This window comes from Empidonax traillii, unplaced genomic scaffold, assembly GCF_003031625.1.
Source record: "Empidonax traillii isolate 1590-97213 ecotype Southwest subspecies unplaced genomic scaffold, ASM303162v1 scaffold178:size2223814, whole genome shotgun sequence".
Classification (NCBI taxonomy): domain Eukaryota; kingdom Metazoa; phylum Chordata; class Aves; order Passeriformes; family Tyrannidae; genus Empidonax; species Empidonax traillii.
In genome coordinates, this window is record NW_020955371.1 from 542,644 (window position 1) to 557,528 (window position 14,885).

At 40.3% G+C, this 14,885-nt stretch overlaps 1 protein-coding gene across 1 annotated transcript in view; it reads left to right on the forward strand.

Moving 5' to 3' along the window:
• The window catches only part of ADARB2 (adenosine deaminase RNA specific B2 (inactive)), a 304,298-nt gene that overhangs the window by 130,819 nt on the left and 158,594 nt on the right, over positions 1-14,885 (forward strand). The window lies entirely within an intron of this gene.

The following is a 14,885-nucleotide window of genomic DNA, read 5'->3' on the forward strand; positions in this document are numbered from 1 at the left end:
CTGCTCCGATAAGAAAGTAGCCCTCAGGATAGTGTTTCCCATCTGTAACATAGATAAAGCTCTATCTTTGTGACACATTTGTTGCTGCTATTGTTTTTGGTAGGACATAGCCAAAATCCTTTTAAGTCATTGTGAAGGCTTCAGTTCCTCCCTGGAGATCAGAATCCACCATGAGGTTCATTTTGATGAGGCTCATCATTTCTGGAATTATCATCTTATCTCCACACATCTTCCTCCTTTATTTTCAAGACCTTTAACCTGCCTAAATGATTATCTTTCTAATATTTCCTTTCAGCAGAAAACCCCATTCTAAGTACAATTCCTCCAGCAATATCAGTGTTTCAAGGGCAAGTTCGAATGTTGATTTGCACAGCTACAGCATTATGGTGTTTTTTGTGTCACCACTATACCATGGCTCATATTGTCAAAACCTGCATAAGGTATAAGGGGAGATTGTTTCCAGTAGATATTCCAGAGGTGGGAAGTTTGGATTTGTCTCAGGAGATCGTCGCTGTCATTGTTACTGTCAAGATGAGTTAACTGAAGCATGATGTATACAGAAATGACTTTTCCAGTTAATAGATATAAGGAAAAATGGTCATAAGTGTTGTATCACCAGTGAAAGATTTATTGCACTGCTGTTGAGGATCTATGTAAATACTGGATAGATTGAAGATGGGGGGCTCAAATCAGAGCCCTCAGAACTGCCCCGGCTCTGTTATTTCACCCACTGTACTCAGATTGAGGCTGTGTTATTTTTCATTTTGTAATCATATTACTGCTTTTGTCATTACTGGATATTAATGAATGATTTTAACATTTAGTCCATGGACTTTTTCAATACCTTGCACATTTGCTGGTGAGGAGAGAATCTTTAAAGATTAGGAGTTTCATTTCTTTCAGTCAAAAGCTTACCAGTGCCTTTCACATCTACCAAACTGTTCAGGACAAAAAAGACAATTTCTAAAGTGCAATTGCTGATTGAGTTAGAAAAGCTGATGAACTAGCATCTTTTTACGGTGTTTTACCTGGTTTCCTAATACTTCCTTCCAGGACATCTGGATTCAGGAAAAACAATCTGAACCAAACTGGATCTAAAAACATTTTGACTGAGTTTCACACATTTCTGACAGGTTTCGCTTCATTCACACTGATCATGCACCTCCACAGCTGCCAGAGAGGCTCTAGTTTCTGAATACATCTTACCGAAATTGCATTTTTAAGTGCAAAGTAATCTCGTGATCCTCACAATGTCTATAAGCCACTTGCTTCCTCTTAGTGCCTATAACCAGATATATACAGATATAATCAGATATAACCATATTCAGGACAGCCCTACCTTCTTGAATTGAATGAAAACAGAATTAGAGATTATTTTAACCTCCTTCCAAAATATTTAATTTTACATAGAGTTTCATTAACACACAGTCTTTAAAGAAAGGAACTTTTTCTTTACTTTTTTTTTCACTTTTTTTCCATGCTCTTCCTGAGATTTTGAATGGCATTTGAGTCCCAAACAATCATATTTTCTACTGATGCAAACAGAGACCTATTACAGCTGAACTGATTTACTACAACTAAGAATCTGTCCATAAAGCCAAATCAACCTTTAAATTAGGCTCAAAAGAAATACTACCAATTAAATTTAGTCTGTGACCTATAACATAGGTTTAACAAGCTCAACATATTATATGGATTTCAGTAGGGAAAAAAAATCAATTAAACTTTAAGAAAAAAACCAAATCCCCAAAGTCTAAACCTTGACAAAAGTAGTTCAAAAAGCCTGTAGCATCCAGTTGTTTCCATGGTTTCACATTCTGTGTTCTAGTTTTTAGGGTGCTATATAGGATATGAAAGCAGCTTGGGGAAAAAAAAAAAAAAAGGAAAAAAACCACCACAACTCCTTCTTGAGCAAAACCTTTTTTTTCTGTTCCCTTATTTGTTTTGTTTCTTTTCCAGGTTTTTGGTTTGATTGGATTTCAGGTTGGGTTTTTTTCCTCCCTCTCTCTGAAAAAGCTCTGTATTTTAATTTGGATTTGGACACTTCAAAGTCCTCAGAGATCATGGGACTGTGCCCTCTGTAGGCAACAGCAAAACTCTCGTTGTCTTTGGTGGGAGCTGGATTCGACCCCGAGAAAGAAACTGGGGGGGAAAAGCATCATCTTTTCTCAAACTCCTTTCCCCCCAGAAATAAGCTAACATAACCACCCTGATGCAACAAATTTATTAAAAGCAAATAGTCATCTTGTGCTACAAATCCTTCTGAATACAATGTTTTGACTAAATGACATTTAGCAGTGTTGTAGCTTTAATGGTAAAGAAAACACTAGCAGCTCAGTACTTAAACCTCTGTCCCATGGTGAATATCATTTTCAATATCCTGTAAAAATTCTTTGAAGTGTTTGTATCCAGACTGCCCCAACGGATTTACTCAGAATTAGTTAATAGTGAGAAAGCACTGAACTAAATTTATCGGTTACGGTCTCTCATGATTGCATAAAAAATAAAATTAAAAGGAACCCTCTACAGAATACTTTATCAGGCTTGGTAATGGCATCATCTCTGACAGTGAGGCAATAAAAGCATATTAGTGACCCCCTGATGAAACATGTTTACAGGCAAAGTCAAAGAGATTGATCATTCTCTGTGGAAAGTGGCATTTTCCTTCAATGCACTGTTACTGCCACTCACAGAAGCATACTGATGGGCTAATGCCTGACAAGAAGGAAATGTGTGAAAGGGGATGCAATTATCAGTGCTGCATAGCTTTTCAAGGAAAAGCCTTTTCTAGTCCCAGCCTGAACTCCCTTGTTATATCAGCAATGTTGCTAGCACTGTGAAAGAGAGCCAAAGGTCGTAGCCAATACTCCAGGTATTGTGCTGGGTTTCATACAGGTATCATTTCTCCCAGAAATGTTTGCATTAGGTAAGAGAGAGACGAGAAGAGTGAGAATAGCAGGGGGAAGAGTTAAGGAACAGAGACTCTCCCAAAATCACAGCAAGGCCAGGAAAGAATCCCTCTTCTAGTGCCATGACACCATACTGGGCAACATCTCTTTAGTAGCCACTGTTGGGGATTTTGGGTGTGATCTTTGGGATATGTTCTACGTGTTCATATTCTTCAAAATCCCATGCCCTGGTGACACACATTGTTTCCTGCAGCTGCATCATCTTGTAGAGTCCTTCTGATTATGAGTTGTTGCAGTTTTTCTCATTTTAAATCTTTTTCAGTCTATCATTCCAACTGCTGTATTTCTACTTCTTCTTTCCCCAGTTACTTATTATTTGTGTGAAAATGGCAACTTTTGTGCTGCATGCATGACGGTTCAAATTGGATTCTTTCTATTTTAACAGTTCACCTCTCAAATGATGGACCAGTGCTCTACTAGGAATGGATGGGTCTTTCTCAGGAACTGCCCTACTCTCATTCACTCACATTTACGTTTTCTGCAAAGCAAATCAAAACCAAATCTATGCATTTCTGAACCACTTTGAGGCCTCAGCTCATCATCCATCTAAATATGGGAGTCAGACAACACCTGAGTGTTTCACGATGCCTCAGAACACAACCCAGAACTTTGTGCTTTTACAATCCTATTTCTCACCCTGTTCCTCAGCATGGCTTCAAGAGAGGGGTCTTAATATACATATATTTTCCTGCTGTAGTTTTCACAAATAGTAATTGCTCAATCATTAGCCAAGTAGAGTAGACCTATTACTGCTATAAAGTGTTCTTCCTTAATTTCCTTGATATTTCCTCTCCCCCCATGGAGAAACTTCCGGCATCCACTCCACCTTTCCATGTAGACATGCGTTATGGGATGAGCAGGGGTAACAGGCAGCCCAGACTGCACGCAGGACAGTGAAAGGTACGGGCTCAGGGAGGCTTTCTTTGGAACATGACAGTGTTGATAGGCACCGGGAACAAGACAGGATGATGTGTGTTTGGCAGAGCTTGGCAGGACTGGGAAGGAGTCAGGAATCAGGGCTCAAGAGTAGTTTTGGGCTTTGGTGCATATGGAAGCAAAGCTTCAAAACACTGAACATTTTTAAAGACATTAAATATGAACTATGTAAGTGTAGGTGGGAAGAAGTGAAAACTTCAAAGAACTGATTAAGACAAGGGTTTTCCTTGGTGTAAGGGATCATTTAAGGTTTTTTCCATCTCAGCTAGGTCCCATGTACTTTGCTGCCCCTGAGTGCTCATGACATGTCTAAGGTAGAAATGCCTTCTTCTAGCCAAGCCAGAGGCTGCATCTTTCCCTGCCATGCAACAGGAAGATCAACTAACCTGCTCATTGTCACCTCTGCATTAAATTACTGAGCATTACTGTAAGAGGGGTTTGTGGAGAACAAGATGAAGAGGATCCAGATGGTTCAACACATGGTGACCTGTCACATCAGCAACACAGATTTATTAGAGCTGATCACCCTTGGCTCCTTGTTCGGTACTGTGTTTTATTATTAAGATCTTTATTTTCACAACTTTCCACTGTCTGGTTCTTGACTCTTTCCTTGACCCCATTTCTCACTGTACTGATCATCTGTGGCCATAATCATCTATGGCAAGAAGTTCTGTGAACAACAACTGACAAGTACCAGAACAAGACTTCCAACAGAAATGACAGGACCTTCTAAATGGACCTTGAACCAGAATCAAGGCTAAATGTCAAATCAGCCATGCTCCTGACAACATCTAGAATAAGGTATAGAACCATATAAAATACTTGTTTCAAAATGTGGCTTCCAAAACTAAGTTTGGAGGGAAATGAGAGAAAAGAATAGAATATTAGTGAAAGACGGGTACATAAAACCAAGAGAAAATCATGTTCTCCCCAAGGGAAAATAAATGGTTTAGATGAACATAATATTGGCCTTGCTATGTTCAGATACTGGAACACAGATCCATAGCTGTCTACACTTTCAGGCACAGGAGATGAATATCCATCTTTGTCCTGCAGATTCCTCTGAATCCACCACACTGCTTGCAAGAAACAGGTCAATGTGAGCAGGTCTGTGTGACAAGAACCTCCTAGCACTGAATGCTTTTTTTGCTTAAGAACAAAAACAAACACAAAATTACATCATAACTGAAAAGCAAATTGATAATTTTGGGAGGACTTCTTCAATCAGAAGAAAGTGATGGGAGACAAGATAAGGGCAAAGCTGTTTAAGGTTTAATGTAACCCAATAAATCAGATCTTAAATCGCTTCCTCACCCCATACCTCACCAAAGGATGACCAGAAATTACAGAAAGTTATTTCCTCTACTGAACTGAAAGTGACCATTATGTTTAGGGTTTGCTAGAAATAAGAAAAAAGCTAAAAAATACTAAGTGGAGAGAAACAGAAGGGAGTTAGATATCAAAATTCAAAACCATTTTGAGGGACTTGGGATACTGTGGAATTTGTGACTGTAAAACAAATTAAACACATCTTTCTGCATACACATTTTGCTGGGACTGTGGCAAGTCACTTAATCTTTTGTCTCAGATGGGCTGCACAGTGTAAAAACAATTGGAACTGTGTGGGCTGGGCTCAGAAGGGAATTAAAACACCCAGACTTGCCCTCTCAGGACTGTGAGTGACAAAAAAAAAGAAATAAAAAACATAGGCATAGGTGACATGTTTGAGTGAAATGAATGGAGGATTACTTTTGAAGTTTCATGACAAAGAAGTCTGTTTTAAATGTTAAAAATTTAGCTGATTAAGCCAAATTTGGGGCCTGATTCAAGTTCTATGCAGTAGTAATGAATACTGACTGCCCTCAGTAAGACAGAGTGAATATCATGATTAATGAAAAATTGGTATATTATGCTATTAGATTAAGGAATACTAGTATGACAGGCCTGGCGGAACCAAGGTGAGGAGTGCTTCTGAACCCATTTGAAATCTGCCTTTCCCAAACATTATAAGTTTCTACTGGATTTTCCTGGAAGCAGTGGTGCTGTTTGCTTCAGTGGCCTGGAAGCCAAGAACTCCCACTATCCTGGCTTCAAGGCTGGGATGCCGAAATGGAATCACAGAATCATAGAATCATTAAAGTTGGAAAAGGCCTTTAAGATCATTGAGTCCAACCATCAACCCAGTACCACCACAATGTTCACCATTAAATCCGGTCCTCAAGCGCCATATCCACACATTTTGTTAATATTTCCATGGATAGTGATTCCATCACTTCCCTGGACAGTCCGTTTCAATGCTTGAAAACCCTCTCTGTGAAGAAATATTTCCCCTGACACAACTTGAGGCCATTTCCTCTCATCCTGTTAAAAATTCTGTCCCTTTATGTCAGTTTGTCCTGAAACAAGGTCAGGGAACTTTCTAAGTATAGGTTGTATCTGAATAAAGTCTTCATCAAAATAAATGGAAGCTCTTGTTTTCACATCTTACCAGTTTTTTAGAAAAGTATCCACGTAGAAAGAGTCATCGTTTCAGCAAGGTTCCAGGCCCTACATGAAATGAGATATTCCCACCTCCATTCTGCTGCTAAAGGCTTGTTGTGGTAACAGACTGCTCTCTATTCCAGCTCACTGCAAAGTCAAAAAGCTTGGATTCAGTCTTTAAGGGGCATTTTCCTTCTAGCCCAAATAACATTTCAAGTCATTACGGTTGTAGATTATGTATTTTTGATCAAATGTAAAATCCAAAAAATTTTGTTTTATTTTAAGGCGTCATAACTATGTGTAGGGATCATCTTCTTCTTATGTATAATTGCCCTGAATTTTATCATGCTATAGAAATAATACTTTGCACTCATTTAGTCCTTGTCCTCTGGGATATTAAAAGATAGATTAAAAAGACTCATTTGTTGATACAATGAGAGTCAAGACACATTGGAGTTGGATATCAGTTGGATAATTAAGCCTTCTGAGGACCTGAAACTCCTCTATGAGTCATTCACATCTTTGGACAATTGACGCATAAAAAACATGCCCAAGGCTGCACAGTGAGTCCCCTGGTACCATGCAGGGCCCAGTTTAGATGATATAATTCATAAATGCCATGAAAAATTGTTCATATTCTCCTACCTAGAAAGCATCAGAAAGTTGATTACACTCATCCTTCTAATGGTTTCAAGAAAACTAAATTAGCCTCATGTTTAGAAACTGGGGTATAAAAAATCGCTTTGTTTTGATGCAAATAAATGCGTTTAAGAACAAACATTCTAACACTTAAGAGCATTGATATGACCCAAAACCCATGAGTTTACCAGATCAACCCTCCTTTTAGTAGTTCTAATAGCAGTACTTCCCCCTTTATTTTCGGGATCCATTCAGAACCTGTCTTGTCTTTGACTCCACCTTTAACTGTAGAGTCTGCAGCTATTGCAATGTGATGGAGGCAGAGAATGGCAGCAGCACAGTTGATGACATAGGCTGAAAGCTGTGGCAGCTGATGTGACAGTACTAATCCACTGAAATGACACCAATTTAATGCCCTGTTTTTCACAGAGTATTACCAGAATAGCTTTTGCTACTGTTTGTGAGTAAAAAAAAACCCTGCTCAAAAAAATCTGCAGGAACAGTATACGTTCATGGCCTTTGCAAATCTTTATAAGCCCAGTTTTGTTTTCTGGGGCTCAGGAATAAACCTAACAGAGCTTTAGTCAGCTAAAGGTCATCTCTCAGCTAAAGGTGCTGGGCCTTTGCTGTCACACTGTCAGAAGTTAGGACTGGGTTGCAGGGTAGTGCAGTTTTTCAGCATTTTATCGTTCAAACTGGTTGACACTGTAATATATCTTCCCAGACCAGACTTTCTCATGGAATTTTTGAGCAAGTGTCACCTGTGCTAAACCCAGCACCATAAGTCCTGGGGGACATTTCAGAGAGGCTTTTTCTGGTCCCAGTTAATGAAGGTAGGTCCCAGTGGTCACTTCAAGCTGCTTCAGCATTGGGTGAAAATCACTTTGGATAGCCAGAAGAAATCTGAGCTGTTATCTGTGTGCAATTGCACAGCAATGAACATTAAATGTTTCACCTAGTTTTAGACATCCACTCTGGCATTGTCCATAGCTGAGATAGTGCTCCCCTAGTTTGGGGTGACAGCTAAGGAAGGAAGGAACCCACGGTTCCTTCCATAGTCAGTGAGAAGGAATAGGTACTTTTCACATAGAATTCATCATGTCTCTTTTCATTGCCTCCTTTGAGAGGAGTCAAATCACTCCCAACTCTGTTTTGAGTATACTGTCTCTGGTAAAGTGAGCCAACTGAGCATCCCAGGATGCTCTATTTATCTGCATGGGTTTATGCTGGGGGTCAATCAGGAAATATTGCAGTGCCCACAGTGAAACTGGACACCTAAGTTTAGGACACTGCAATCCCACCCAGTCTCACCTCTGTTATGTGCTGACTGCATGACAGCATTGCTTTTTGTCAGGATTTACCAGTGAGAAAACCAGCACCAGTGCCAGTCTACCACGAGCAGCCAAGTAGCAGTTCCGACCTATCACTCCTATTCTTCATATTCTTCGTAAGTTCTCTCTGACAATGATCCTGTTGGATGTCTATGGAAGATGTGTAAGAATAGCTTAGTAAGAACACTAAGAATATACTTCGTATGATCTGCAGCTCAGGATCAGGAGTATCTCTATGACCTCAGTCACTCCAGTTAGAGTGTTCTACCAGTAATTCATTTAATTGGGTTTGGAAACCATTTACTATGCACAGCATTGTACTGCAAAAATTTCTACAGATTAACTACACAAGGTGTGAAAAGTGTCACTTTACCTTGTGTAGTGTCTCTCCTTCGACAAACCCAAGTCATTAGCTGTAAGTAGTTAATTTTTTTCGCAGAGACTGAGCACTGGATCCTATGGGACCTCATCTACCTCTGGAAGTTAGAAATGTTCTCCTTATCATGCAGCTAAGCAAAGATCTGCTTTTATTCCTGCAGTAATGAACAGGAGAGTGTGGGTGCTCCCTGGTGTTGCAATGGCCTCTCAGATGTCCTTGAAAATCATGGATTTCCAACACTGCTATCAGGGCCTAATAACTGTGACTCCATTTGCTTTTGTGGAGACTTGAATTTGAGAACACCACCTGTAAAATTCTTGTTACAACTACACATATTACAGAACAGAGAAAGAACGGGAACAGACAAATTTGTGTTTGTGCTTTTCTATCTCTGGCAAACAAAGGTTCAGTTTTAAAGAAAAAACAAAAAAAAGTGAAACATGGAGAGTCTTGGAAGGCAAGTAATGAATAGTGGATGCCCAGCATGCAGTGTTAGAGTGCTAGAATCAGGGAAACCAGCTTGCATCTCCCAAGCATATGCTGCTGTAACAACAGCTACAGCACAGAGAGCTCTGCTTGGAGGCACTCTGGAGCGGCAACCTGTAGGGCTGCCATCTGTCCCACCTCAGGCAAGGAAAGCTTATCTTTCCACAGGAATGGAAGCTGCAAACTGATTGCAATCAGCTGGGGCTGGGGTTTCCTTGCTGGTTTATGTTTTTAAGAATGAGTGGCTAGATAACCCACTGTTTTGGCTCAAATTATAAATGTTCACAGTTTGAATACAATGTTCACATTCCAGCCATCAGCATCACGCAGGTACCCAAGTCCTGTTAGGACAGTCACCATCTATGTGGCATTATGAGGAAATCCTACACTGGCAATAGGCTCTGGCTTTTTGGATCAGTCTTTTTTAAATAATTTAAGAAAAATACAATTTATTCTGAAATAGTAGGGGGCAGAGAAATGCTCTAGGTGACTTCTTAAAGCCCATCTCTCCTGTTCTGTGATTATACAATAGCTAGAGTTCAGGCTCAGGACTACTTCAGGTTTTTTCTAGAGAAACTTCATGATGCTCTGTATTAAAAATTATAGTGGATCTGAAAAGCAGAAGTAATACTCAGAGTATAGATGATATGTCTTATATTCCTTTACCAGTACCCAGGTCACCACTTATGATGAACCTTTGCATGTTTTTTCCTGACTCCTTTGCAGAACCTTGGTGTGTTCAGCAATCATCAGTGACTTCCCAGCACCCTTTTGGTTATAAACCCAGGATGCTAGTATCACAAATCACAGAAAAACCAAAAGAAAGATTAAAAAACGTATCTTCAATTTCTCCCAAAGTAACAGGAATACACTTAAAATAGGATTCAATTTCAGAGCTGTGATATTGTTGCTTTAACTGCAAACGCTGTTTCCCTAACCAGGTCATCTGAATGTACAGAAACATACTCTTCCTTGTAGGATATGAGCAAATGGGTGAAATTAAGGTACAAAGATAATAGCATACACCAGGAAAAGAGAACTAAGCTTGTGCTTCAAAAACATTCTTCACAGAAGGGTCTAGTGGGATTTGAAGTTTTCTTCTGAAAGTAGGCAAAAGTTAGAGCTTTCATTTGAGTTTCACTTTATATTTCCAGTTCAGTTGAACCCAGAGCTCAAAGTGAAATTTTAAGATTTGGGAAAATGAGCAAAAACCTGAAGATGTGCATTAAAATGTCACACACAGACATATTCCAGTTGGGGCCTTAAGACACCATCTGTTTTAAAGCTACAATGGAATTTCGCAGTTTGACCTTCAAAGACTTCTTCAAAATTCCAGCCTTAAGCATCCTGTCCAGTACTGGGCTTCTGTGAGGCTGCAGGACTGTCTTCTTCCTTTTCTCCTGCAGGTCTACCTCATGTACGTTGAAACTGAAGCAGGAAATGCAACAAATGCTAAAATACTTGCCCCATCCTCAAAAAGATGCTTTCCAGTAGCTGTACAAATTATATACGGACATGAAGGCTTGAGGGCTTTTTTTTGTTGGGTTTTTTTGGGGTGTTTTTTGTTTTTTTTGTTGGTTTGTTTTTTGGTATATCATAATACTGGTTACACTAGAAGCATATTTGAGCATGAAATCCAGCCATATGCGAAAAATCATATGAGATTGAATATGGATGTAGAGATAAAGGAAGGAAGAAAAAAAGTCTGCGGGGGAGTATCACAGTTCAGCAGCAAGCAAAGAAGAATATAAAGAGATTTGGAGAATAGTGTTTTATGTGAGTTCTCTTAAAGAACGTAATGGCCTAGTTCAAAAAGCACAAAGCTCCTGTTCCAGCTCAGGAACCTGAGTAAACCACCTCCAGGAATGACTTGTGGCTGAGGAACTGCAAGGTGGGTTGTTGCAGAGGAGGACAGAGTGCCTTAAGGGATCTTGGATACTGGTCCTCTTCCCACACATTGATCTTTTCAAGGCTGCATTCAGAAATGAATGGGATTTTACCTACATGTTTGTTTTCAAACAAAGAGGTTGAACAGAAGCTAAAGGATGCAGGTCCAACCAAGTTTTCTTCAGGGAGAGTTTCTAAGCTCAAGGAAGGAGGTTCTTGTCAAAAGCAAAGGTGCTAAAATAGTTCAGGAAGCAAAAAAACACAGATCCTTGACAGATCTGTGCCATGTCTGAACAGATCCACAATCTACCCTGTGATAACAACTGCTTCCAGTAGAGCAGCGCAAGGCTACCTGTGCTGTTCCCCTTCTTCTCCTGCTGGTACTAAAACTCCTTTTTTCATTTTACCCTAGGTCTTTGCTTTCCCTGTCTTCCCCGTCTGTTTCCTTCATACTACTCCCTCCTAGAGTACTGGAAGCTCTTTGCAGGCTACTGGTTCCTTTAGTCCTTCTAGTTTGGGGAAAGAGAAGAAATGGTTCAGCACTTTAACCAGAAATAGGAAACAAGCAGGGTTCCCTTTTTTAGTTTAAAATCAGAATTTTCTAAAGGGAAAATTTGCACATTAGACCACTACAGCCTCTACCAGAAGCCTTAGTGTCTTTGGTGGAGCACAGTCCTGTTCACCTATGAGACCAGTTCCACTCAGTTTATAAACCTAAGACCTCTTGTTTGTGAAGTTACTTAATCACTGTGAAACGGCACATTACTGTTGTCACATTGCTATACTAAAAGGAATATTTAAAAGGAAACAGAGCTTAAGGGTAAGCTAGAGTTTGGTGATCTGCCAAGCTGAAAATAGCATTTAACAGGCTTTTAATCTATTTCATAGGTTATTGTCCCCATGAGTGCTGTTATAGTCTACAGATAAGAAAAATGAGAACAAAGGGTTATTTTCACTTACAATTCAGCAGCTGCTGGTATTATTACTGGTATTATTACTGTGTCATTGGTAATCAAACAGAGGTACACTAATAATTGTATCCTTTAGAATGCAATGTGCAGTAAATATTCGTTGTTTTAAAAATAAGCAGGCTATAGAAACTCGACTGCACTTTCTGTCAAACTTAGCAGATTAAATGCTCACAGAGCCAAGCACCACTATGAGAGAAATGTCTGGCATTTGTGGAAGATTTTGTTGATCTCTGCAAGATTGCTCAGGTCTGTTTGCACCAGGGAGAAAAATAGATGTTTGAAGTAAAAATGCAATTAAAATCAAAATTAAACACATGTTTTTGCTTTTGAATCCTAATTTGTAGATAGTACATAATATACTGTTTTATACCTTAGGGATAGGCAATTACCAAAATAACCCTCTATTTGAATCCATCTGACTCACTGTAATTACTAGAATACACAAGGTATGAGAAGGAAAACTTTTTTATCTTTCTGCTCATCATTCTGCTCAGGATGGAGAGCAGGGCTTTCCTCACATGCTGCAGAAAACAGTCAGAGGTTCCAACAAGACGGTCTTCTCCATATTCAGCAGCACAGAGGAGCTGCTGGAGACCTTGGTTTGCCTTCTTGACAGGAGAAGGGAAAAAGAGTATTTCCTTTGCTTGCAATTTTGCCTCATCCACAGAAAAAGTCATAGAGCATAGGTTGGGATGGCAAGATATCTTGTCCTTAGTGTCTGTCAGTTGTCTTCTTAGGACTTGCTCATGCTCTTTTGAGTGTTACACCCTGGAGAACCTGAAACAAGAGCACATGGAGTGTGTGCACAGTGCAAGCTTAGAGGGTTGGACAGGCTTGAGCAGAGGGAAGTGATGCTGAGGAGATGGGAGATGTTTTTATCTTTGTCTCACAGCAGGACGCAAGGGGTATGAATGCATTTAACTCAATATTAGATGTCTGCCGTGCAGATTTCACTGCTGGAGCTGTCTAGAGTCAATGAGAAGAATCTGGCATTTCTAGTGACTGTGTTGACTCTTTCTCATTCAAGAGAGGATTCAAAGAAGTATCTCAGGGAACACAGATGGATTGTGTTTATATTTATGCCCTGTTTCTGTCCAGTAACAGCAAAGGAAACACAGAATAAATAGCTCAGATGAGTTAATTCACTCTGGAAATGCCAAAAAATTTTAGGAGACTTTATCTCATTTTCAGAAATGTGTTAAGCACCTACAAGCCTATTTGTTGTTAACAGCCATCAGGATTTATGTTTTGAAAAGTAGCACAGACTTATAAAAATGTTACCTAAGGTGACTTGCAGTCACAGGGTGAAACAGTCATAGCTCTAGGCCACAGCATGGTGTTTAAACAGTGGCTTGATTCTTCAGGGGGTACCACACTGCCCAAACAGATTAATAGCAAACAGAAAGTCCAACTATTTTGATTTATGAGTTTCTTTTAAAGATCTTGAAATATTTAGGGAGTCTTTGAAAATTTTTAATAATAATAATTATAATAATAATATCATTTAGGATTTTAAAATTAATTTAATAACAATAATAATAGAGCAACTGGCTCCAGAAAGTGTTTCAGCTGTGCTCCCAGCTGTGTGCAACAGCCACTACAATGTTCCGTAGCCAGGGATTCACCCCCTTAATCACCCTTTGATTTTGTGAGTGAGGAAGATTCAGACAGTAATAAACTGAATCTGAGCTACACATCTGCTTTTTCAAGTAGTGTTTGGTGCAGGGGCAACACTGACAGATTTCATTACAGTCGCCGTTGCAGGCGTTGATGTATTAACACTGTCATCTCACATGCAGTCGGGATGAGAGAGCCCTTGAGTGAAGCTGAGAGCTCCTGATACCAACGTGGCAAATGATTCAGCGCAGATCATTATACACATTGGCCTGTTATCTCCTCCACGATGTGTGAGGCTGTGAGTGAGCTGTCTCCTTGGTTCATTATTTATTTTTCCTTAGCTCGGGGTTCTGCCAGTCGAGCAGCCTGGAGCAGAGCTGAGGATCTGTTTTGGGTACAGCTCGGCATGTGGAGGGAGAGGTGTGAGATCCCGGCACTCACAGTGTCTCCACACACGCTGGAGCACTCACCCTCTGCCTTTGCAGTGGCAGGAGGGGAGGGATGTCTCAGGACATCCTGCTGGGAAGAATGGCTGACTTGCTACCTGTTGTTTCTGCCAAGACTTTTACTGAGGGTGTTAGCAAGCTCTGCAGTCCAGTGTTTTGGAGAGAATATTGGCTGGGATTGTCCTATTGCATCTTGCATCTGATCAAGTTTAAGCTCTTTGGCAAGCACTGGGCCTTTCCCTGCTCCCTGCAGATAAGCAAAATTAGCTCTGTTTTGTAGGTTGGTAAGTATAACAACAAGATGAGGTCATTTTCCTCAGGTCATGTTTGAAAAGTGAGAGCAGAATTGGGAGTGAAATTGTCCCACCTGCCACAGTGTTCCACGCCAGGAATGAACCCCACCAGGCTGAGGACTCTGGAATCTGCAGGTGAGTATTTATTTATAGAAAAGCACTATGGTAAAAACTGTGAGCACAGGACAATAGAAGCATTCCACACAAATTGCTTGGACAGGAGCTGGTGCTCCGAGTGCTCTGCATGGTGCATCAAGGGCCACCCACGGGCTGGTGCCACCGTTGCTGTGCAGCACATCCCCGTGGGGACTGTAGCAGGGATCAGCCATTGGGCAGCTCAGGCTTCTCTGTGTGTGCCATGCCTTCACCTCCTGGACTGCAGCACTCCCTGAAAACACATTGTCCTCCTCAGTACAGCCAGTCCCTTGGCTTCTGTAAACTCATAGCACA